Source organism: Myotis nattereri (assembly GCF_964212035.1).
Source record: "Myotis nattereri genome assembly, chromosome: 4".
Lineage (NCBI taxonomy): Eukaryota > Metazoa > Chordata > Mammalia > Chiroptera > Vespertilionidae > Myotis > Myotis nattereri.
In genome coordinates this window covers 50,024,089-50,049,111 of record NC_138079.1, presented here as the reverse complement: position 1 = coordinate 50,049,111, position 25,023 = coordinate 50,024,089, and the positions used below count along the sequence as shown (strand labels likewise).

At 35.3% G+C, this 25,023-nt stretch overlaps 1 protein-coding gene across 4 annotated transcripts in view; it reads left to right on the top strand.

Annotated features, from left to right (window-relative positions):
- CETN3 (centrin 3) overlaps positions 1-25,023 on the top strand; it is a 606,464-nt gene that overhangs the window by 356,632 nt on the left and 224,809 nt on the right. For all 4 annotated transcript variants that reach the window (XR_013995870.1, XR_013995871.1, XR_013995872.1 and 1 more), the window contains one exon: positions 7,994-8,062. The gene's annotated coding sequence lies outside the window, so the exon portion shown is untranslated. Of the gene's footprint in view, positions 1-7,993; positions 8,063-25,023 lie in introns of those variants that run through there.

Here is a 25,023-nt window from a genome sequence, read left to right as displayed (position 1 = left end):
CCTAGACAGCAAGGATCAAGGTACTCTTGTGCCTTGCTTCCCTGTGGAAACTGACAATAACACCATTATCTCCTAATATTATTCTTTAACCTCCCAGATGAATTTTTATACCATCTTCTAAGTTTCCACCAAATTGGAGAAATATGTTTTCTTTTAACTTTCTACTTTAAAGTAATTTTAAAATTTCAGTAGTACAACTAATTAACATTTATCTAGATTCCTTGAGTGTCATCCTCTCCCACCCTGTTCTTCAAGTGTTTGAGAGTAAGTACAGTTAGGATACCCTTTACATCTAAATGCTTCTGTGTGTGTTTCTTTAAAAAATTTTTTAAAAAGAAAGAATGTTTTCTTATACAAATGGAGTACATTTATATAAATCAGGAACTTGGCATTGATACTGATGGGGTTCAGGGCATATTACCCCATGATATGGCCCTGTGGAATATTACCTTAAGCTGTAGGAGTTTGAGAAAAATGTAGAAGCAGGCAGTTCACTTTGACCCACCACCCCATTTTCCCTTGAAAAGAAAATATGAATGAAACATACTTCATTTTCTATTCTTCCTGTACCAAGAGGAAGGAAAAACATTCTTATCACCAGAGTCAGGGAATTTGGGGTCCATAAATCTCTACAAACAAATATAAACAAAAAACTAACCCTTATCTTCCTACCATTGGCTACCCATAACCCTAAACCCTCAGTTTTGACAATTCTTCACACATTTGTTGTTTCTTTGTCTAAAAGATAGGAAAGCTTCCTGCCTTCTCACTTCATTTCTTCAGTTTTTTGTGCTCTTGAGAAGGCTCCCACGTGTATGTAAAGATTAAATAAAATGTGTATGCTTTTCTCCTCTTAATCTGTCTATGTCAGTTTAATTTTCAGACCCAGCATGTAACAATACAATATTATTACATTAAAATGTATAAGTAAAGAATATATTCAAACATTACCAGCTATTCTAATAGCCAAATACATTTTTATAGCCAAATACATTTTTTTTTCTGGTCTGGGATCATATGCTGCATTTAGTTGCTATATCTCTTTAGTCTCCTATGTTCTGGAACAGTTTCCAATATTCTTTGTCTTTCATGACCTTGACATTTTTGAAGGGCACAGACTAATTATTTTGTAGCATCTCTCAGTTTTGATTTGTCTGCTGTTTCTTCATGATTGGATTCAGGTGATGAATTTTTAGCGGGAATACCACAGTCATGCTGTTGTGTTCTTCTCAGGAGATACATGCTATCCACCTGTCCCATTACTGATTAATTAACTTTGATCATTTTGTTAAGATGGTGTCTGCCAGGTTTCTCCCATAAACTTACCATTTCCCTCTTCATAATTAATAAGTATCTTGTGGAAACATACTTTGAGACTTTAAATATCCTGTCTCATCAAATATTCACCCTCTAGGTTAATATCTATTGATGACTTGTGCCTGAATCAAATATTACAATAATTATTTCCATATATGAATTTCTAATTTTATAATTTTTCTACATTTGTTGGCTATAATTTTTTTTCTGCAATGATGTTTTTTCTTCTTCTCAATTTTAATTAATTATTTATTTATATTAGAATGGCCTCATGGATTTTCATAATCATTTAATTCAATTACTTAGAAGCTGTTATCATTATTTATTTTGATGCACAACTTGTCCCATGTTGGCCAGCGGGAGCCCTTTCAAACTGATTTGATTATTTTTGACATGCCCTCACTTTAAGTATTATATGGGGGCAATTCTTTTCTTTCTGGATTCAAAGACAGCCCAAGAACAGTTTGTATTTTTTCAGCCCCAACCCTGGAATTAGCCAATTTTCCATTTTCCAAGAATCTATTTCCCTTAATTATAGAATGATGTTTAGGAACCAAGGTATGAAGGCTAGGTGAGGCCATTGCTACTTGAGGATAATTTCTTCTAGGTTGCTTTAGAAGACACACACACATACTATTTCTATATCTATATCTATATCTATATCTATATCTATATCTATATCTATATCTATATCTATATCTATATCTATATCTATCTATATCTATATATCATCTATATATCTACTAGTATATCTATATCTATATGTAGATATATATGTATAGCTATATGTATATCTATTTTATTATATATCTATCTAGTCTATATCAATACCTACAGTTGAAATTCAGCACCAGAATTTCTTCATATTCGTGGTTGCCACTCTAATCTGACAATGGGAAATCTGGCTATCTCTCTATATTTTGATGTGTCAGAGAAAGCCTGCTTTTGTACTTAAAACTCCTGACAAGGGTTTTCAATTACAACTTAAATCATTGAAAATGGGCAGAATAAAGAAGTAGCAGACAATTGTAGACCATTATAGAGAATACTGAATTCCCTGCATATTTCCCCCAGTTTCTTTTAATATATTGCCCCCTCCCCTCATAGCCATAGTCTTCATTCATGGAATTTTTAAACATACACATACTTGGATTATCTTAAAGATTATCTTCAGATGGTGGTCTTACTTTACCATGAAGGTCTTTGCCTACCGAATAGCTTGGAGTCATGGCATTGAGTATGTTGTGAAGTTAGCAGCGATGTACCACCTGCAGGCCAGTGGGAGCACTAGCCCAGGCGCAAGTAAAAAGGGGACCTGTCAGTAAAGAGTTTAAAAACAAAAATGAAACCAAATGAAGTCGGTCTGCTTTACATTGTAACCATGCCTCAGCAAATTGAAACTTATTTAGTGAAAAAACAAGTTTCCTTGCTGGGGTGGAATGCTTCTATCTTGTCCCATTGGTGTATCACTGAGGTGAGTAAAAAAATTATTTGAATCATTTGATTAACCCATGATCATACTGTATGGAAATATAGCTAGATTGTGTCATCGTCACTATGTTCTTCTATGTGCTTTCAAATGTATTTTTCATATTTACAGTATTCAAATTTCCAAGTGAAGAATTTGTGTGTTTCTTTGTCAGATTGATCAGATTTAAGGCAGTACATAAGCTGCTATAATTATTATTTCTCAAATGTGAATGATGAACAGACCCTTTTTAAAAGAAAAAGACATTCTCATAACTCACTCAAGGATATGCATCCTTGCACCTTAGTTTGAGAAGGAATGACTTAAGAAATATGTTCAGTTTTTGAATAGTTTATTTATTCAGTTATGAGTGATCTCTTCAAGGAAGTTTCTTTATAACTGATAAAGCATTTTAAGTTTACCATCAAAATGACAAATAATATACAAAACATACTTATGGACCTCCTAATTTTCCAGAACACATTTTCAAACCCCAGCTTGAGAAGTCCTGGGCTAGATTTTGAAGTCGTCCTCCTACGTCATTCAAAGAATCATCTCACACATGTTTTCTAGAGAAGCTATTGGATCTGAGACCATCTGCAACAGCCTGAAACATGTTTACCCCAGCATTTTGCTTTAATCTTTCTGGAGATATCAGACATTCTCACAGACTCAGTAACGTATTAGTTTTACTCAACAGACACCATTTATGCTTATGTCTTGAGTAGTGTCAGTCTTAGTAGATGTTAACTTTGTTAACATCCTTAAATTATCCTTTCAGAATTATGAAGAGTCCATAAAAAGAGATTGGGTAGTAATAGAAATCATTTTAGAATATATAACTATTAATATTAAAGTTTTGAAAGAGAGCCACTCAGTTGATGGTAAGAAGAAGGTCCAAGTTATGTCTTCACTTTCCCTCTAGAAAAGCACTATGTGAAGAATATCTGGAGGATAGGAAACAAACATTTCAGGTAGAAGACTTCTTATTTTCTATACTATAAAATTGAGAATATTTAAAAAATGATTGAATTTCCACAAATTTAAGCTTTTTCTTTATGTTTTTAATGAAAATAGAATTCTCCAAGGCCACCTGGGACCTTTAATTGTTTTTCTTTTTTTCAACAAGAGTAAACATGAATGCTTGTTGTATTTATTAGTAAAAATTTATCAACTAGGCATATGCTGGTTTTAGAATTTATTTGATTTTATGTGGGTCAGAGATAGAGCTTAATTGAATCTATTTTAAATAGATGCATATAGTATAAACTCTTTGTACATTTTTAACATATTTTAAAAATTTTAAAGAGTTTACAGCATTGTTTGGTTGCCAATGGTGTTGTTAAACCATCCCTACTAATTCTGATAAACTATTTATTTACTTAGTAGCAGCATACATGTTCTGCTGTCTGAAGATCTGGGTTCTAATCTAATTCACTTATTAACTAGCTTTGTGAAGTGAGGAATTTACTTAACCTGTATCAAACTCAATTTAATCTTGGAAAATAAAAACTATGAGTCCCCCCCCAATCCATCTCACAATTATATTGAGAGATCAAATGAGATTAAAGCATTTGAAAGTGCTTTGCAATTTTCAAATCACTATACAAATTTAAATATTGTGTTTATTATTGAATATGCAAAATAGTTTTTGGATCCATTTATATTTGAATTTGCTACATCCTAAAAATGATGATCTAGAATAGTGTTTCTCAAACCTGAGTGTGCATTAGACTCAACGGGATAGCTTGTTGAGCAGTCTCAGATTCCAGAGATCTGGGTAGAGCCTGAGAATTTGCATTTCCATCAGGTTCCTGGAGATGTTGCAATTGCTGGTCTAGGAACCACACTTGAAGTCTCACTAATCTAGAATTCAGGGCTGTGTTTCCCCATATATAACAAATACCTAGTAAATATTTGAAATATATTACATTACTCCCTTAAGTACTTTCCTTATGCTTTTCTTTTCAAGTTTTATCTCCATTTCTAGTAAAATAATAGCCCATTGAATCAGACTCAAGTGTTAATAATGTGTGATAATCTGCAGCATATTTTATGCTATAGCATCTTTACTCTGATCATGAGACCATTTTCAGTTGAGTAGATTTCACCTCTGAGTGTTCATCTCAATAATTATGGACATCTGAACAGAGTAATAAGTCAATAAGTATGTACTTTACTTCCTTTGTGTGTATATAAATTTTTAAATTCAAAAGAAAAATCATAAACATTCAGTCTTTTCCTAAAATTCAAATATTCTCCAAATGAGGTGATTTAAATCATAGTAGAGAAGAAAGGAAGAACGTTGCTACTCATATATACTTTTCTATTCATGTTCAAGGAACACATGTGTTCTAAGTTAAGCTATTTTCAGAATATCTTGCCTTTTAACACCTTGGGGAGGCCATTTACACTTTAATAAATCTCTGGAAAATTTATGGTAAATGTCTCTGAAAATAAACCTACCCCTGGAATAGAAATTATTAATAAAGGAACATTTTGATGACAAAGGAAAAATATATATACCCGAGGCTATGCAAGGTAAAATAGGAGCATGTAGAAATGATCTACTTAGAGTATGTAAGTTTCATTGACCTTAAAATTAATTTAAATGAATTGAGTGTCTTTTCCATAAAATGATCTTAAATGTACTAAGAGCAAAATGACTTGGATAGTCACTTTTATTTAAGTTTTCTATTTTAAGACCAAATTTTCAGATCAAGGCTCTAAGGAAGTTGGCTAAATTGGATGATTTCTTTTTTGTATGTATTGTTTTACCAGGGACAGATTCCTTCTTAAATTAGACTAGTTCTTTTCATACAGTGTCTTCAGGAAGTATAGTTGGACCAAATGGCAAGAAATATCAGCCAGAGGGTTTATGCATGCTGAAATGTATGGCTAAAAGAAAAATACATTTTGGCTATTTTTATGACTCTGCAGGAAAATCTCTCTTCCGGTTCTCTACCCTTAGCATGAATCCTCGAAGGGAACTGAAAAAAAGTAATGATGGTACTATTACCAGTGTTCAAAGAGTATGGGGTTGTCTCTTGAAGCTTATATCAAGATTGTCTGGCCCTTCCAGAGTGCATGACCACTTCACAGAGACATTATGTAAAACACCTGGTACATAAAAAGCACATCTTCAAAGATTGGAGGAATGTGAAATGATTTTGACCTCTTTTCAGGAATTATATTTCTTAGACAAGGGGCCTGTATTACTGTAATTTGGCCCATACCGAGACCCAACTTTGTTATTGAGAAATCTCAGACTGTGAAGATTAGAATCTTGTAATTCACCTTCGTTAAACTATTTTTGAAATGATGTCAATTAAGTACTGTAACTATACTCCTTCAATCTAGGGAACAGTCACCATATTGTAGCAATAAATTACAATTTTGAATTGCAAATGATAAAATTCATTCCTTAAAGATTATTCTGTCTCCCCTCCAATTTATGAAATAGAAACTTAGTTATTATAGCTGTGAACACACAATATCCCTAGATTTCTCTTGCTGATAAAACTACCCCTTATTCCATGGCATGCAACTTAGTGAAGATCTGCAGGTGAAAGTCAAGAAATATATTGAAACCCAGGCGAAGGAGTTATATTTAGAATGCCAAGCAGAATTACACAAAAGGTACAAACCGAAGAATCCCTGCAGAGTTACAGAGGAGGAGAATCTGGCCTGTCGCTCAGGTTAGAAGGCAAAAAATGAAACAGAAAAACAAATATCATCTGTTGTGTGATAATGAAGAAAAAAGTTGTGTAAAGGCAGCTGAAGACTGTTTTTATTGTTCTCACTTAGACATTGGGTCCAATTTTCCCAATCTGTTCTTGAATGTTTTTCAAAATCAGGTAATTACTAGGACTTGTGACCTTTTGTTAACAAAATGGCAAAGTCTGCAATGTCAGTGTCTCCTGGTGGATTCTTGTTTGAATAAAAAATCTTGACTCAAAGTTGAGTTTTACTTAATTTCTTTACACGACTTTGTAAAACATTTGTAATATTAGTAGCACTAATCTGGTGCTTAAATATCTTTGGTTCTTCTTTTCCACAAAGAAATGGTTTTGTTATATATGTGTGATTAGATATTATATCTTATGACATATCATTTGAAATCTCACAGTTTGAGCATATGTCAACTATTCCTCTTTTTGCAGTCTCTTTCATTTCCAAGTAATTTTTTTTTTAGTTTGGTTAAATGTACTATTGCATGGTTAACAAACCAGACAACTTAGAAAGGCATCTTTCTTTACTACATTATTATGGATAAAAGGAACTGTTTTATGCATTTGTATCCTGTTTTTTATTATGCCCCCCCCATTTTTTTGCTTCCCTTTTCTTGCACCAATGATAATGACCATTAACTTTCTGTACTTTCAAGGCAATTCATTACGACAATCATACCTACCCATTACTGAAGCACTATTGACTAAGTCACAACAAAATGGGTTTAACTCCTTCATGGTTACTTCTATGTATCATTTAGTAGATAACTGTGGAAAACAAAGGAAGTTGAAAAGTTGGTATTTAATACCCCAATTGTCAGTAGCCTCAAATTTTGCCATATGAGTTATTAATATTCTAAACATTTATTACATCAAATGTAAATGGGCTTCATTATGTCTATTACAAACTGACTCTGTAATATTCATTTCTGTCTATTTTTCTGTCTGCACTAAATTGGGTTGATTTAAACACCTCTGTTCTCCCTCACCTCTAAATTAAATCCTCTAATTGCAAAATTTAAAATTAGGCCTGTCTTATTTTTATTTTAAATGTCAGATTCTTGGGAAGAGGCTGGCCTAATGGGCCAGTTAGTAATCACTCAATCAATCAATGCAAGCTCCCCCTTGTTTTTATTGTCAAGTTAGTTCAGAATATTAGAACTTCTCCCCTTCTTTGAGGTCTGACAGTCCTTGTGGGGTGTTCAGTATTGATCAATGCTTCACTCACCTTCTTGTGGCATTTGAGAGGGACCACCAACTAGCAATTATATTGCAATCCCTCAATTGTGGTTAGAATGGATTAGATGTTCACCAATTACTGTTCTCCTGATAATAATTCTCAGAGGGTGGGGCTCATCTTGTGAGGTTTTCTCAGATCCTGCCAATCATTGTCAGGAGCTTTTAAATAGGAACACTTTTCAACACTTCAGAAGCTCTTGAAAAAGATTTATACATTTCTCTTTTGTTGTCTCTTTAGGTTTCTCACTGCTAATGACTGCTGCCAAGATGTATAAATGGAATGGTTCAGCTAAGAGAAGAATATGAGGTTTGAAAAGTTCCTTTCCTCATGAAAATTTTACTTTCATTTTGTGATTGAGTTGGGACAGAAACTATAAGAGAAGGAAGCAGAGGATCTTTTCATCTAATACAGTTGACCCACCAGAGAGCAGCTGGTTCCTTAGGACAGCTTCCCTGACTATCTTATGGCTTGAGACCCAGAAACTCAAACACTTTTGGAAAGGGGATTTAGACCTGCTGAGATTGAAAGTAAATGTCTGAGTTCTTAAGAACAGATCATATTTGGACTCCATAGTTTATGTAAATTAAAAGCAAGATGAATTCTAGAATAAGTACTTATATTTTGAATTTTGCAAAGAATGGGGGTTTTATCAATATCCATGAAGAGTAAGATAAAGAACCAGTCCTAGTTTGGAGGGTCTTTCCCAGTTAATCACTGAAAGTCCCCTGTGTTGGGAACCTAAGTCCAGGGCAAACCAGAACAGTTAGTTGTTCATTCAAGAAAGAGATACTAGTATGAGAATAGTAGAGACAGTTTTAATTCTCTCTTTTATTGGGCTTCCTTTGAATTAAATGTTCAGATATGCACCATAAGCATTTTGTTATTATATGTTTATAAGTGGAGCTATGCATGTTTTATTTTTTTTATTCAGTGAATTTTAGAAATGATTTGATAGATATATCACTGGAGGGGAGAGGAGGTAAGAATATTCAAAGCAATGGACTTCATCACTTTCATGGATGAAATGGAAAAGTTCCTATGCATAGGAGATTTCAAAGCATATTTAAATAGAGGGTCACTGATATTACCACACTCACGCTTAGACACACAGTTATTTCCTCAGAATCAGTGTTTCATCATTTAACCTGATCATGGGCAAAGGCAGGCGTGACTTTGTCTTGAGAAATCCACAGAGTGAACGATCCACCTTGAGAGTTCATTTGATATCTCTATTGGCATGGATGATATATAGCTATGTTTATGAAAGTTGGCATATATACAGAAACCAAGATGGGAATTTGAATCTCTCTGGAATTTTTCTCAGATCAATTTAATAAGATATTTATGAAGATACTTTTTCTGTGGAGCTCCTGATTGGGCTGAATTGCATTGATGCTATGTACTGTTATAGTGCCAGAGGAACTGAGCAATCAATCGTGGGGAAGTACAGGAACACTGATAGTCAGGGTCCAAATAGCTAGGACTCAGAAGTAAAACTTGCTTAAGATGGTGTTTTATGTGATGCTGTCAGCATAAGAATTATGGGGGTGGTAGGCCTCCAAATTCACATGGAGGAGAATTTTCAAATACCTATGTTAAAGGTAGAGAGGAAAGAAATGTAGAGAGTTGAAGCATAAAGATCCTTCAGTACAGTATATGCTATTTCCTCCTACCAGCTCATGTCTTCTTAATTTTTATTTTATGTTATCTTTGCCATCAAATAACATAAATTAGTAGTAACTCAAATAATGCAAAGATATGACAAAAGAAATATTTTAACTAGTGCGAAAACAAAAATCAAAATTTGATTAGTGCTGTAAAAGAGGCTCTAATACCAGTTGTTGGGATTAAGAAAGATGTTAACTGAAGATGGAATTAATGAGGTGGATCTTGAAGGTTGGAAGCCTGTCAGTGAAAAAAGGGGGAAAATATTTTGGTCAAAGGGAATGGTATTAGCAAAGCCTCTGGTTTGCAAGAGCACAAGGAAGAGTGACCAACCCATTTTTCTGAAATGTAGGGTAGAAGTAGAAGAGAAATGATTCAAAATTAGAAAGGTAGGATAGGATTATAGTGAGGAAGATTTTAGGTGACAGAATGAAGGTGTGGCATAGTATGAAATGGGGGAAATCTGAGAGATTTTAAGAAAGAAAATAGCATAATTAGCATCTTGATTAAAAAACCCACTAATTTGGTAGAGGTATAAAGACTGCATCGAGTAAGGAAAGACTGTATGCAGGGAGATACGTTCAGCTGTTCTTATGAAGGTAAAACAAACAACAACAAAAAAGAACCAGCTCTGAAGGACCGACTGAGACTGGAGAAAAGAGATCAGATTAGAGGGTCACTGATGGCAGTTGGACTCTACAGCACTTGGCACCTTATGGCTTGTCAGATGGAGGGAGAAGAGTGGAAAGATAATTCTGAATTTTGCACATGGATGAATGGAAGGTGGATTGCTGGTTCAGAGAGTAGAAATAATAGGAGAAAGAATAGATTTTTAGAAGGAGACAGGTGGTAAACAAGTTGAATTTTAAAGGACAGTGGGGTAGCCATGGATAGCTCCCCTGAAAAAGCTGTGCAATTTTTTTTTTTCTGAATGAAAACCAACTCAGGAAAATAATAAAAGTAATTTTTGAGGGAATATATAGAAACATATACATATATGAAAACATATTTGCAACTAAATTATACCTAAACTTTTTTTAATTCTTAAACATTTTTTGCTGCTTATTATTGCTACAGGTGTTTTATTTGTTTGGTTTTTTTTGACAGTTTTTTTTATTACCTAAACTAGACCACATAATTTTTAAACGTGTTTTTTATTTATTAGTATTATTAATTTTAGAGAGGGAGGGAGAGGGAGAGAGAGAATTATTGATGTGAGCAAGAAACATTGAATGCCTGCCTCCTGCACACCACCTTCTGGGGATTGAGCCTGCAACCTGGGCATGTAGCCTGACCTGAAATTGAACCAGGGACCTCTTGTTGCATGGGACAGTGCTCAACCAGCTGAGCCACACCAGCAGGGCAGACCAGATATTTTTTTGTGGATGTTGAGAACCGATAGTGTACAGACAAGGGATTTGGAAAGTTTGGGAGTGTAAAGTTAATTTGGCATGAAAGTTCAGCCTCAACCTAAGACTGAAAATAACTGCCCGATTCGAAGAAACCAAGGTGCTGGTTAAAGTACAGAGGAGTGGTGCCATTAAGGCTGCTGGCTGAGAAAAGGAGGCTCTTTGTGATTGCAGAAAATGTGACAGCATGAAAGGAGCTTGTGGGTTTAAAATACTATGTAAAAGACAGAGTGCACTTTTCAGCTGCTAATGAATATGTTATCAAAAGGGAGCACACGTGCTGTCCCACTTTCCAGAGAGGGGAACAGATGTGGGGTTCTCCTGGAATCTTTACTCCAGGGTCTGTTCCTTTTTCATGTCTTTGTAACATACTGTCTAATGATTTCTAAACAAACTCCTAACTGCATTCTCACCCGTAGTCAGCTGTTTGTAGCTAAGCAGTGGCGCATTTCCTAGCTCTGTCAGTGGTTGTGATGATGGTATAACTCTTGGCTAGAGAACTATACTAGGAAGGATAAGCTAGTCCCTGCTGCCGTAACAAATACACCCTGTAATTTCAGTGCTTTCACACAGCAAAGCGTGGTGAAAGGCAGCAGAGATGCTTCCCCAAGCTGTGATCTGAGATCCAGGTTCACTCCCTGTTGTGCCGCCTCCATCTCAACACATGGCTTCCAAGGGAGCCACCAAAGGGTAAAAGAGATTCAGAGGAGGCACTGGGTTCTAAACTGCCACCACCTTCAGGTGATTTGTGTCACTTCTGCTTGTAGGGGTCCTCAAACTACGGCCCGCGGGCCACAAGTGGCCTGCCGAGAACATTTATCCGGCCCGCCAGGTGTTTTTGCTGCCTCTGTGTGTGTAGGAATTTGTTCATATTTTTTTTTAAACTATAGTCTGGCCCTCCAACGGTCTGAGGGACAGTGAACTGGCCCCCTGTTTAAAAAGTTTGAGGACCCCTGGTAGAGTCTTATGGGGGCCAGAACTAGCCCTAATTAATATTAGATTATAATGTTAACCTAACTGTAAGAAAGGCTGGGAAATGTCCAGAACCGTATTTTTTTTAAATATATTTTATTGATTTTTTACAGAGAGGAAGGGAGAGAGATAGAGAGTCAGAAACATCGATGAGAGAGAAACATCGATCAGCTGCCTCCTGCACATCTCCTACTGGGGATGTGCCCGCAACCCAGGTACATGCCCTTGACCTGAATCGAACCTGGGACCCTTCAGTCCGCAGGCCGACGCTCTATCCACTGAGCCAAACCGGTTTCGGCCAGAACCGTATTTAATAAGTAAGTGTTTCTGCTACAATCCAACTTCCTAGTCACACAGAAGATCCCCTTGCTCCTTTCATCCCACTCATAGAACAAACCCAACCCTTCTTCAAGGAGATGGTCTAACTCGTTCAATCACTGAATCACTGAATCCAACTCAAAATACAGGAACTCTGTACTCATGATAGCTTCTGAATTAGATCTAATTGTGTCTTTATTTTTTCCAGAATCCTATGAACTTTAAAGACAAATTATATCTACTGGAATACTTTAATTAGACAAAGGGAAGGATTGGAAACAGTCCATAGACCTTGGTTCATAGCAAATCTGAAACACCACTGCACAGATAAAATGAAGGCCCTTACCTTGAAGTTGCGGGGGGTGTGGGGGAGGGGGCGAGGCAGGGAATGGGTGGGAATTTCCTTAATTAGGTCCTGATTCTACTCTATTCTTTTGTCTATTGTTCTCAGTGGTCCCAGGTGAGGAGGATGCTAAGGAATGCACCTTCTATAACTTTAGCACCTTCTTCTCAGCTGATTTGCTGCTCTTGGAAGGCTGGGGGCCAAAGAATTGTTTTAAGTCTTGAGCAGACACATGATTATAAACAAGTCATGTGGTTTATTTGGCAATGCAGTTACTTTGCAAACTTAATAGATTTTAAATTAATTTGTTTCCAGTAAATTTCATGTTCCAGGTACCTACCCATAGTTCTTTTTTTAATCCTTTAATCTTCTACATGCCTTTGCTCCTAATATGCTTTCTCTCTTATTTTATAAGGGCTACCTTGAGACTATTAAGCTTGAATTTAAAGGCTATAGCCTTAATTTGATCTTTGCAATGAATCACTCTATTAGCTCAGACTGTTTGCATTATCATAAATTACAGGCTGGACATGTGTCCTGAGGTAGGTTTGGAAGAGACAATATGTTAACATCACTTTCATCCATGGTTCTCAGTGCCTTCCAGGGGAGATGGTCAATGTCTCATCCGTTTATTTTTATGGAAGCATGGATGGTGCTACTGCTACTGGTATCTAGTGGGTAGAGGCCATGGATGCTGATAAACATTCCACAATGCACAGGGCAACCCCCATAACAAAGGATTATTTAGCCCAAAATGCCAAGAGTGTCAAAGTTGAGAACCCAACCTTCCAATGCACTGAGACATATTCTAGTACCTCCCATCCTCAGCTAGACCAGAATTTTTCAACAGTTTTTAGATAAATTGAGAGAGCTATTTACCTCTTTCAGATTTCTTTGAAATACCTAGGATTGATATTCTAGGACATTAAGCTAAATCCAGTGATAGTTCACCACCTTGGAGGAAATTAGCTATAGTTATTTTACATATTTTGATATAGCTATATGATATGTGTCCTTAATACAATTCTAAGCTGATAGCTGCTATCTAACTATTTCAGAATAAGTTATTTGCAATGTTTCTTGCCATAAAAGGTGGCATCTGCAATATATAAATGTTAAGCTTATCCTTTAGAAAAAAATTAGAAGTATAAAAAGTTGGTCAAATATTACCTTTCTGGAGGATGAAAACCTCAACTTAAAATTATAGAAATATAATTGACCAAATGTAGTCATGATTATGGGCAAAAGTAAATTACAAAACAAGAAATTCTATAGTTTTCATGTAAGGTAATATTAAAACTGTATTCCTGGGAACTTATCTCTCTCTCTCTCTCTCTCTCTCTCTCTCTCTCTCTCTCTCTCTCTCTGAAATAGTTTGGAGCAACTGATAATTAGCATTAATTTTATGAGCTAACATTGTTATAGAAGGTTAACTTGATCTTAAAGTGTACTACTTAGTGAAAAAGTCCAGAAGAAGGCTATAAGATGAACTCTTTTCTATGACTAAATTATTGTTCAAAATTACTAGTATTATCTCCAAAAAAAGTGTATTTTAAGTTAGGGGATTTATATTATCTTGGTCTTCTAATCCATTATCAATACTTTTCCCATTATTATCACTATATCTGTTTCCTTCTGGCGATCATCTTAGCTGTAAAGAGAAGGAATACTTGAAGGAAATGCCCCTTGGGTAATATATCTGCTCCCCAAAGCACATGTCTTCATAATAATCACACACTTACATTGCTCAATAAATATAAGGGGAGTGTCTTACAATCTGCTACATTATTTGCACTCCCTATGCCTTATTTCCATTTTGCCTTTTTTGACAGTTTTAGATTTGAGGCACATCGATTATCACTTGTTTTAAATGACATATTATTTTTGCAGAAAAAGAAAAGGAGCCAAAAATTAGAGAAACTGTCCAATTTCTTATAAATGGGAATATCACAAGTAGAACACCAGCTTGCTCACCTTGTCCTTGGCCCTAACATCAAAATCTTATATGCTATGTCTTTTTTGTAGTTATGAGTAATACCCCAAATATTTTACAGCACAGTCATGAGTCACAAAGCAGAAGAACTATAAATACTCTTGTTCTCGAGAAACAATGACGCTATCTATTCTTTCACATTCACCCACCTCATCTGCTGTCTTATTTAAGGTTAAGCTCTTTTTTAAAAAACAACTTTTTCCTACTTTAAACATTTAATCTCCAGCACAAGTTGTGTTTTCTAGTAAGCAGTTTATTTGATCTGATGCTTCATAAATGTATCTAAATCTAGCTCATCATTCATTGCTAGCTACACCTAAGCATACACACAAGTCTGAATTACTCCACTCCTAGTCAAGGAAAAGAACAAAAAGTAAGAATGGTAGACGTGTTTATCATTAATAGCCTACTGGGTTAATCAGCATCCTTCAGAATGCTATGAGACTTTGATGTATTCAGAAAATCACTGCCTTGATCTATAGACCTCTCTTTAAACACATACATACTGTACAACAGTTACAGTTTTTGAAAATGTGATCCTCCAAATAAGGTAGTAAATAACATTAAGTTACCAACTTGTCTCTTTGAGTAACCTAATTCCATGCTTAATTTTGAATCTTTCAGTGAGGCATTTATGTTTAAAATTTATAGCTAACACTATACATCTATTCTAAAACTAACTACATACAAACAAGATTGGCTTTTTAAAATGACATGTGTATTTCAGAACTGTTAAATTGTTGAATACTTGTGAATGTGAGAACACAAGAGTCATGGTAATTCACTGAAGGAGAGGACGAAGGGAAAAGGATGATTTACAGGGAAAACTCGGATGTTAGATTGAGACAACCTGAGTTAAAAGCTGAGTCTCCAATTGTGCAACTCTCTCAATTTCTTAAGAGCTTTGATCCTCAGTTCAATTGCCCATACATGTGACATAAAAATACCTCTGTCTTAGAGTTTGAGGTGTTAAACAAGATGGAGCCATACATGGGACATAAATACAACACAATTTAAAAGTTCAGTTTCATGAGGACTGTGGAACTCTGGTAAAATCACTGCATTAGTTGTATCATGGTTTGCATTTCAGTTTTGGAGTTAATGTATTCAGGTATGTGCCTGGCACATGGTGGGCACTCAGTAAATGTTGAATAAGAAAATGCTGGCTTAAGCAGAAGTCTTGGAAGTCGACTAGGAATTTAGTAAAAGAGCAGAAAAATACAGGATGGGAATAGGTTCATCATTTCTTTCTTGACTATCTTTAGATTCAGGATTGATGCCGTATTTCCTGCAGCAGAAGGATACACTGCCTGATCATTTCAGGTTTATTATTCCTTGATAATTGTGTTTCAAGTACTTCCATTATATATTTGACTAATCAAGGCATTACCTTCTCCACAACCTAGTTTTTCCATTGAAAATGAAATGCTACCAGTTTCTCTGAGTTGGAAAATTTACATTAGCTCTGTCTCTGAAGGGGTTGGGGTTCAGAAGTGTGGGAAGGTGAGGGGTGGCTGCTTCCACCCTGCCATGCTTTGATATAGGCATGGCACTGGGTGTTCCTGTGTGCTTGTCCAGTAAATATCCCTGTGCCAGAGAAGTGAAACATCAAATAGCAAATAAAACTTGGCATGCGTGGCAGATGGAAAGAGAGATTGAGGAGGAAAGCTAAATGGGTTGTGTTTTAGGCTTTAAACTGCATTTCCCCCCCAGTTTGCTTAAAGAGGGACTCCACTCCTTCATTTTGCAGGAGCCTCACCAATTATGCAGCTCATGCAACTATATGTAGCGGAATCTTCAGATGCTTAATGATCCTTCCTGACACGCCCCCACTCTCCCCCTCGCACCTTCCTCTCTGGGTGTATATCTGGTAGAATGTATCTTCCTCACACAGCTTTGCAGCCTCACTGACCTTCTGTCTGTTTCTTCTACATCAGCTCTTTTCAACCTTTTTCATCTGATGGCACACATAAACTAATTACTAAGATTCTGTGGCACATCAAAAATATCTAATATTTTTTGCCGATCTGACGAAAAATAGGCATAATTTTGATTTATTCACACTGAACTGTCTAAGGAGGTTGAAGATATAAGCTGTTAGCAGGAGCAGGAAAAAGAGATCCCTATATATCTGAAGGGGCCACCAATAATGTTTGCCATGGCATCCAGCTGGTAGAAGTAGATAAAATGCAGGTGATTGCAGCCAGAGAGCAGAGTCTTTGTAACCTCTAGTAGTTGTCCATTTCATAAGAACCAGGACATAAGACAGAAATAGAGCAGGGACCACACAATTCTTAAATTTTATAGAGATGCCAAAGAAAACTAACTAATTGGTCTTGGTTCAGTAGAATTGGAAACCTTGGAGACCCACAGATATATTAGATTCATAGGCACTAACTTCAGCGCCTTAAGGAGGAAAAGGGTAGTGAGGCAAGGGAGCAAAACATTCACAGAAATAGTCCTCAATTATTCATTAATATATTTGGGCACACACTTATAAAGTAAAAACGTATTTGAAATTGCAGTGATCCCATGGCTTCACATGGCATAGTACTATGAGCAGGAAATTTAGGTTTGATTTTCATCTTACTGCATACAACTATTCATCACTTTCACGTATGTCATGAAATTGCAAAATATCTTTGAATGGAAGATTTGAGAAGATGCACACAGAGAAAGTTCACTCTGGAGAAGAACAAAAGGAGTTCATTTCAGAAAACTTTGGCTGTACATAAGCTTTGTGGAATATTTAACATTAAAGAAGTCAACACCCATTGGATGAGGAGCAGCGGCTTTCAACCTGTGGGTCGCGACCCCTTTGGTGGTCGAACGACCCTTTCACAGGGTTCGCCTAAGACCATCCTGGGTATCAGATATTTACATTTCAATTCACAACAGTAGCAACATTACAGTTATGAAGTAGCAACGAAAATAATCTTATGGTTGGGTCACAACATGAGGAACTGTATTTAAAGGGCCAGAAGGTTGAGAACCAGTGTGGAGTAAGGTGTTTCTTTGTAGCAGCTATTCAAAACAACCATATGAGAAATGGCTGCATTAAAACTTTATGAAAAAGAAGATTAAATTGCCATAGACAGAGGGAAACATTTAAAGAATGGACCGTAAGAATACACATCATTTGATCATTTGATAATAGCCTTGACCAGTATTTATAATAAGGAACACACTGAAGGATACACTTTGGATTAAGACAGAGTTGGTTTTAAATTGTAGTTTGGCTCCTTGTGTATTTTATGACCTTGAGTAAGTTACTTAAACTCTCTGAGTTCATTTTCCTCATCTTCTCTATGGCTGTTGACAAGTTTTTATGAGGATAGAGTGATATATATAGTATCTGACATATAGTCAGAAGTTGCTGGCAGGTAAAAGAGATCCCTTTCTCCCACTCCCCAATGCTTGAGGCCTTCTGCTTCCTTTGATCCACAAGGTATAGGCATCTTTACTTTCAATTCCATCTTTGTTAGTGGCAGAAGGAATCAGTAGCTATCAAGTGGTGGATGAACACGAATAGATTCTGTACTAGGCCTGGATGGTTTGTGATTGAGTGAGTAAAGGAGGGAGCAAGTGGATCAAAGGTTAAGGATATAACAGAAAGTTCTGATTCCCAATGAAAGATCCCATTGAAGTGCATGGATTCACACATAATACATTCCTTAAGCACATAATAGAGTCATAATGTTAAAGTAGAAAATATAGACACATGGTATACAGTTCTTTTTTTCCCTTGGGATATAAAATATGTGATATAATATCTAATTATATCTTGCCATTTACACACAATCTTCAATAATTTATTTTCAGCATTTTGTACAAGGTCCTTAATTTTATATTTGTTCTTCATATTTGGGCTTAAACCTAATGCAAGTCTGATTGGAGTTAAGATGTGCCATAATGGGAATGCCTAATGATTTCATCTTTGTTTCAACTGTATTAAGCTTTTGAGACCTATGATTTTTTATCACTATTATCAGCATTTTCAATGTTCATTTTCTATTCATTTTGGCAAAATAATAAGGGCAAAGAGCAAAAAATATTCAAATAATTTCATGAAGCCTGCTCTTACAGACAAAGATGGCATGGCTGCCCAAACAGAACTCTTGGCTGTCAGGCGGTGCCACCACACATTAGTGCAAAATGTTCGTTGATCTGCTGATGTATGAAAGTCTGGATTTGGCATACAAAAGGCACTTTGGAATGTCGATGTATAATGCATGAAAGTGTTGGCTGTTCTGAAGCTGAAAATATGAAAGTCGGGGACAGCATGTATGTATATGAACAAAGAAAAGGAGACAGATATAGTTAACCATGTCTGAGTTTGTCCTGGAGGTGTGAAGGCAGACTCCCAAGTGGAGGTGACTTTGAGTGCAGTCCTTCAGGGTGAGTAGACTTGGACTAGAGATTGGCCCACAATCTAAATGTGAACCCATCTCAGAACTGTCAAAGAAGGTGGCGTGTACAGGAAGGATGAGGGCAAAACATAGAGTGTGGGAAGAGACAAGAGGATGTTAGTTTGGAAACAGAGTTTGAAGAATCCTGCATGCTATGTCAAGGAGTTTGTACTCTAATTTGTAAGTCAGTGGGTCCTTTTACGGTTTAAAAAATGAGTAAAAAAAGGTGATTTCAGTTAAAAAAAAATCTGATTTCATGCTTTTCTCAAGAAAATACAACACTGAGTCTCTGTTCCTATGAGGCAATACTTGGCTGGAACGAATTTGCTGCTGCGTTTTTCACACAGGGCTTCTGCTCTCCATCTTCTTTTCTTCTCCTTGTCTGGCTTCACTCATAAATGACCTGCCTGGACTCGGCAGGCATTTAAATCCGTGGGCTCTGAATGTGGTGGGGACTATTAGAAACTTACAAGAAAAAGAATGATCAGAGAAATTTATTTGAAAATTTTATCATAAATTGGATACTGTGTTAGACTCTGTACAGTAGAAATACAGGTCTGGGAGCCACACGGAAGATGATTGGAGTGGATGTGTTGAGAGAAAGAGAGACACAGAGTGACAGAAAGACGCTAGAAAGACAGAGAAACACAAGGAGATTATTTAGAATTCCAAGTGAGAGGAGGAGATCTGCGTATCTTCTGTATTTTTGTGAATTACATAGCACTAGACACATTGCCTTGCATATAATAGGTACTCAATAGATGTTGGTTGAGTTAACATATGTGCTGATAAACATTTAATCATTGTGTGGACTTTTTCATGCAGTCTTTGGGCCCTAGTTTATCATTTACTAAGAGTAAGTAAAGAAGTAGAATTTGGGACAGTTCCAAGTAGAGACTGACACTAGAGATTTTGTGTAAATTGTTTTCAATGTTTGACATGGTACAGATTAAGCAAAATTGAATCTTCTCCAATTCAAATTCTGTATTGATTTTGAGAAAGATTACCTTCAAAGTCAATTGTATTGAGTATGTGAGGGTTAATGAAACGATTTGTTTTATATTAGTACTTTTAATTGTTTTATAAAATACTGAGTAGATTCAAATCCATATTTATAAAGTATTGGTAATGCACAAATAATAATTATTCAAGTAATGCTTGTGTAAAGATCAAAAAATTGCAAAATAAAATATTAAAATTTCTGAATCCATTCCAATCTCATGTAACTCAGAGAAAAATCACTACTCTGAATTTGTGTTCATCATTTTCTTGCCTTTCTTTATATTTTTAACCTTATGTTTCTAATACTAAATCATATAGTGCTTACTTTTGCATGTTGTCTTTAACTTTTCATAACTGGAATAATACTGTAGATATTCAGTGCCTTACTTTTTTAACTCAGTATTAAGTTTCAGAGGTTTAGACATTGATGCAGGTAAATGTAATTAATTGACTTTCCATTATATGATGACACCCTGATTTATTAATCTATTATATTTTCAGTGGACATTTGCTAATATAAATAGTGCTATTATGAGTGTTCACTTAGTGTGAATATATGTGTTTCTTTAGGGTTTAAAACTAGAAATGGAATTTCTTAGTCAAAATCAATGTGTCCCTTCAAATTTGCTAGATGATATCAAACTGTTTCCCAAAGTAGTTTACTGATTTACACATTGACCGGTAGTATATACATGTATGAATGTGTAAATAATTGTTTTCATCAAATGCTTGTCAGCACTTGGTGTTGTCAGACTTAAATTTTTGCACATCTAGTAGGTACAGGATGCTATCTTATTGTACTTTTAATTTACATTTCTTTGAAAAAATAATGAAATGGATCACTTTTATATTTTTTTATTACCTGTATGGAATTCCTCTTTTGTGAAGTGTCTGTTCAATTATTTGCACATTTTCTCTTCTGTTTTTCTTATTTATTAGCAGAACTTCTTTGGAAATTCTAGATCCTATTCCTTTGTTACATATGTTACAAACATTTTCTCTTTTTCTCTGGATGGTGTCTTTTATTTAGTAAAACTGCTTAATATGAGTGTGGTTCCCAATTTTCAGTTCTACCTTGCATAGGATGCACTTTTTATATAAGTTTGAAAAAGTTTTTTAATTAGTGAGTTTATAAAACAGTCTACTATAGTATCTTATAAAAGTTTTATAGTTTTGTTTTTTTTATATTCAGGACCCTATGACCACTGGATTGACTTTTGTGAGGTATGGGGTAAAAATTCAGTTCTATCTATTTTTTCCATAAGGAAAATTGCCCCAGCACCACTTATTGTGAAGTCCATATTTTTTCCATTGATCTGAAATGTCAACTTTGTCACAAATCAAGTTTCCATGAATGTGTGGGTCTTCTTCTGGTGTATTTTGTTTGACTAGACTATTTTTCAGTCTTTGTGGCAGTACCACAATGTCTTAATTTCAATAATTTAAAAGTAACTATTGATATCTAATAAGAGATACATTTCAACTTATTACTCAGGAGAATCTTAGCAATTCTTAGCCCTTTACTCATCCATTTCTAATCAGCTTATCTAGTTTTGCTTAAAAAATTTTATTTAGGGATTGTTTAAAATTTTATTGATAAATCTGGGGAGATTTATGATATCAAATCTTTCAATTTAAGAATATCTCCATTTACTTGTTTTCTTTAAATTTTAATAAATTTTATAATGTTCTCTATACAATTTTATCGATTTTTTGTTATATTCCTCAGACTTTATATATGTTTATAAAACATTAAATAACACTTAAAAACATTGTACATTCTAAATTTGTGATTGAGGTATAAAAAGTAAAATTTAATTTTGCATGCTATTTTGTATCTTGCAGGCTTGTTAAACTGCCTTCCATTCAATTCGCAAGAGAGAATTTCTATTTGCCACTGTGTGGCATCTGTTTATATTACATAATTTGGGACTGCTATAAATTTAATTTTGATGAGATTAATAGAATATCTACGAGTGTGAATTTTAGCTAAAAACCCATGTGTAAACTGTCTTTTGCTTATGAAATCTCAGGGGAATACCTTTAATTTCACTTCTGCTATGAAGGTTGGACCTTTGGGGTTACAGCTATTTAGGAATTTTCACATAGACTCCACTTCCTACCCAGAGTAAGCCCTGATTTTTGTCTTTTGTCAGTTGAGTTCCTAAAATCAGGAAAAAGAAACTTTAAGTTTACTTTGTTTGTAAATCCTTCAGGAGAAACCTAGTTTCAGCAATTCTTTTAACACTATTTTGCACCTTCACTTAGATTTTAGTCTGAATATTTGTTATTTTCTTGTGAATTAAGCAAAGCATTTAAGAAGATATTAACATTTTTACAAATTCATCAAGGGGGTGGAGGGTGCCATATTGCCAGAAATGGAAATCTGACTCTACTTTTTGACCAGCAAATATGAATGTAAAATTTGGAGGAGAAAGAAAAATTATCATTGGTTTTATTAATTTCCTTATCACAGGGTCTCAGCACAGGCACACCAGGTAGGAGAGTGATTCCTGACTGTAGCACAGAGGCCAGAGAGCGCTGCTGCTGTGGAGAAGGTTGTTCGCAGGGAGGCTGGCAGGAGCCTCACTGTGCAAAAGGGGAGGGAGAGTCAGTATGTGTATCGCATATAGGGTCACCAGGTGAAATACAAGATACCAGATAGGGTTGCCAGATTACATACAGGACCTCTGGTTAAATTTGATTTCAGATATACAATGACTATTTTTAAGCACACGTACCAAATATTCTTTTGCATTCAATTACCCCTCATCCCAAATAGCCAAGGTGTTTGGATAGAGTGGAGATTATGATTTATGAGCATCTATTGTAACTGATAGCTTTAGAATAGTACTTTGTAAATGTTATTGTGTTATTCACATCACCACCAGGAGGACCTTGTCACACTGTAGATTCTGATTTTGTAGGTCCGAGGTGTGGCAGGAGATTCTGCATTTCTAATGTGGGTAGGCTCTGCTTTAAGTGTAAACATGGAACCTCCCCTTCAAATAAGATAAATTTTGAACAACAATCTGTTCTCAGCAGACAAGAACTTCCTGCTGCTCCCTCCTGGAACCTTCAAGGCAGAAATATTTTGTAATCATGCTTGTAAATATGATTGATAAATTTTGGCTATGTGTTTAGTAGGTCCAATTCTTGGAGCTAGCCCTTCCTAAAACATATTCTCAAAATGTCACCTTAGAGTTAAAATGGTGAGGTATTGGCCCCCAGTGCTGCTCCCTTGCCCATTTTATTTGGATATATGTAGTTCAGGATGCTTCCCAGGCCAAGTAAACATCAGTTTGCCATATGTGGTATTCCTTGGAAAAATTCAATAGAAACCCAAGGGGAGGATCTATTTTGGATAGCATATTCTAAATAAGTCACAGCTTTTTCCTGTATGTCCCCCCATATTTGAGGCAGAATCCCCTTATAATTCTTGTCTAATGTAGTTTCTATTATACCAATTGCATTGAGAGGAATTGTTTTACCTGCTGAGTTTTTGTATAAACTGCATGTAGCTGTAAATGGGGAGATAGTAGTGTAACAGAGATAGAATGAAGAGACTTGCTAAATTTTATATATACTCCCTTTCTACTCTTACCTCTGGCCAGTTCCAAACTAAACTTACAAAAACACATGGGAATGCCTGGAATAAGGGGAGTAACTCTCTGGAGTTCGATTTTCCAACATTTTTGTTAGAGGCTAGAAATGTGCTCTTCGTTCTTTGGAAAGCCTGTTTTTAGTTTTTTTCATGAGATGAGAGGATCATTCAAATGCACAAAAAGTTCAGAATGTTCACAATAGTACAATATAACATCACTAATGATTGTGATTTCCATATCACCTTATATCCTGGATCTTTTTATCTGTATGTGAATTTTTGTAGAATTTTAAATTTGCTTCTATTCCATAATAGTGCAATATTGGTCATTATTTGCCATTATTCTGAAATGTTTTTTCATTAATTTTTCCTAGAATTACCATGAAAGTAAATGCAGATCATGATATATTTAAAAAACAACAATGAAATTTTTTTTTTCTCCTAATTCATCAAATGTCATTGCTTTTGCATGTGAATGGTTATGTCTCATTAATGGCTCTGTGATGTAACTCTGCAATTAATATTTATATATTAGCTACAGTATCTGTACTTATGGAAAAAAGAATTATATAGTATAAAACTGAATGTTTTTAAGCATTCAAGTAAACCAAAAATATTTCCTCAAAAATGTGTTGAAAGGATGTAACAATCTAGCATGTGATTTTAATTAATGTCCAAGTAACTAAAAATGCATTTAGTTCATAAAGAAAACATATTGACATCTAATTATGGATCATAGAGTTTGGTGCAGTGAAACCGTAGTGCATCTGTTCAGTGAAAACATAATCATGGAGAATACTAAATGGCACAATATATAATGAAAAGTTAAAATAATGCACAAATAAGACCATTAAAAAATCACAGTGTGAAACTAAATAGAGTTGGAATTTAGCAAGAGAGGTCTGTTGGCTTTGGAGTTATTGATAACAGATTTTCAGATTCATACAAAACTTACTGTGTTAATCTTAATGGTCTTGCAGCAGAATCATCTCTCCCTTCTCCTTTAATGGAATTTTTTTTTAAGTAGAGGGGGAAATTCCATTAGTCCACTTTCAGACTTATAATATGTATAGATTGAACTAGGGGTTATCTTTTTGATAAATCATTTAAAAAATTAATAATGTCAAAGACTAACAAATGTCAAGGATGTTGACCTTATTTTTATAATATCAACCCCCTTTTCTCAATTTCTGCTGCTTTAGTTCAGGCCTTCACTTCCTCTCACATGGGATTTCAATAGCCTCCTCACTGATCTCCTAGCTGATTCAGCTGGTTCATGGTGGACCCCAGACCTCCTGATCTCTTCCCTTCTAATCTACTCTATACCTTACCAGCAGTGGTTCTCAGATTTGAATTTGCATCTGAGTCACCAGGAAGACTTGTTAAAACACACAATGTTGGGCTGCTCACCAGAAGTTCCAATTTAGTTGGTCTGGGAATAGGTCCCAGTATTTGTGCTTTAAAGATACCAAGATGATGATGATGTTATGGGTACAGAGACCACATTTTGAGAACTCTTAATAATCACCTTAAAGTCAGTCTTGCCCCAGTA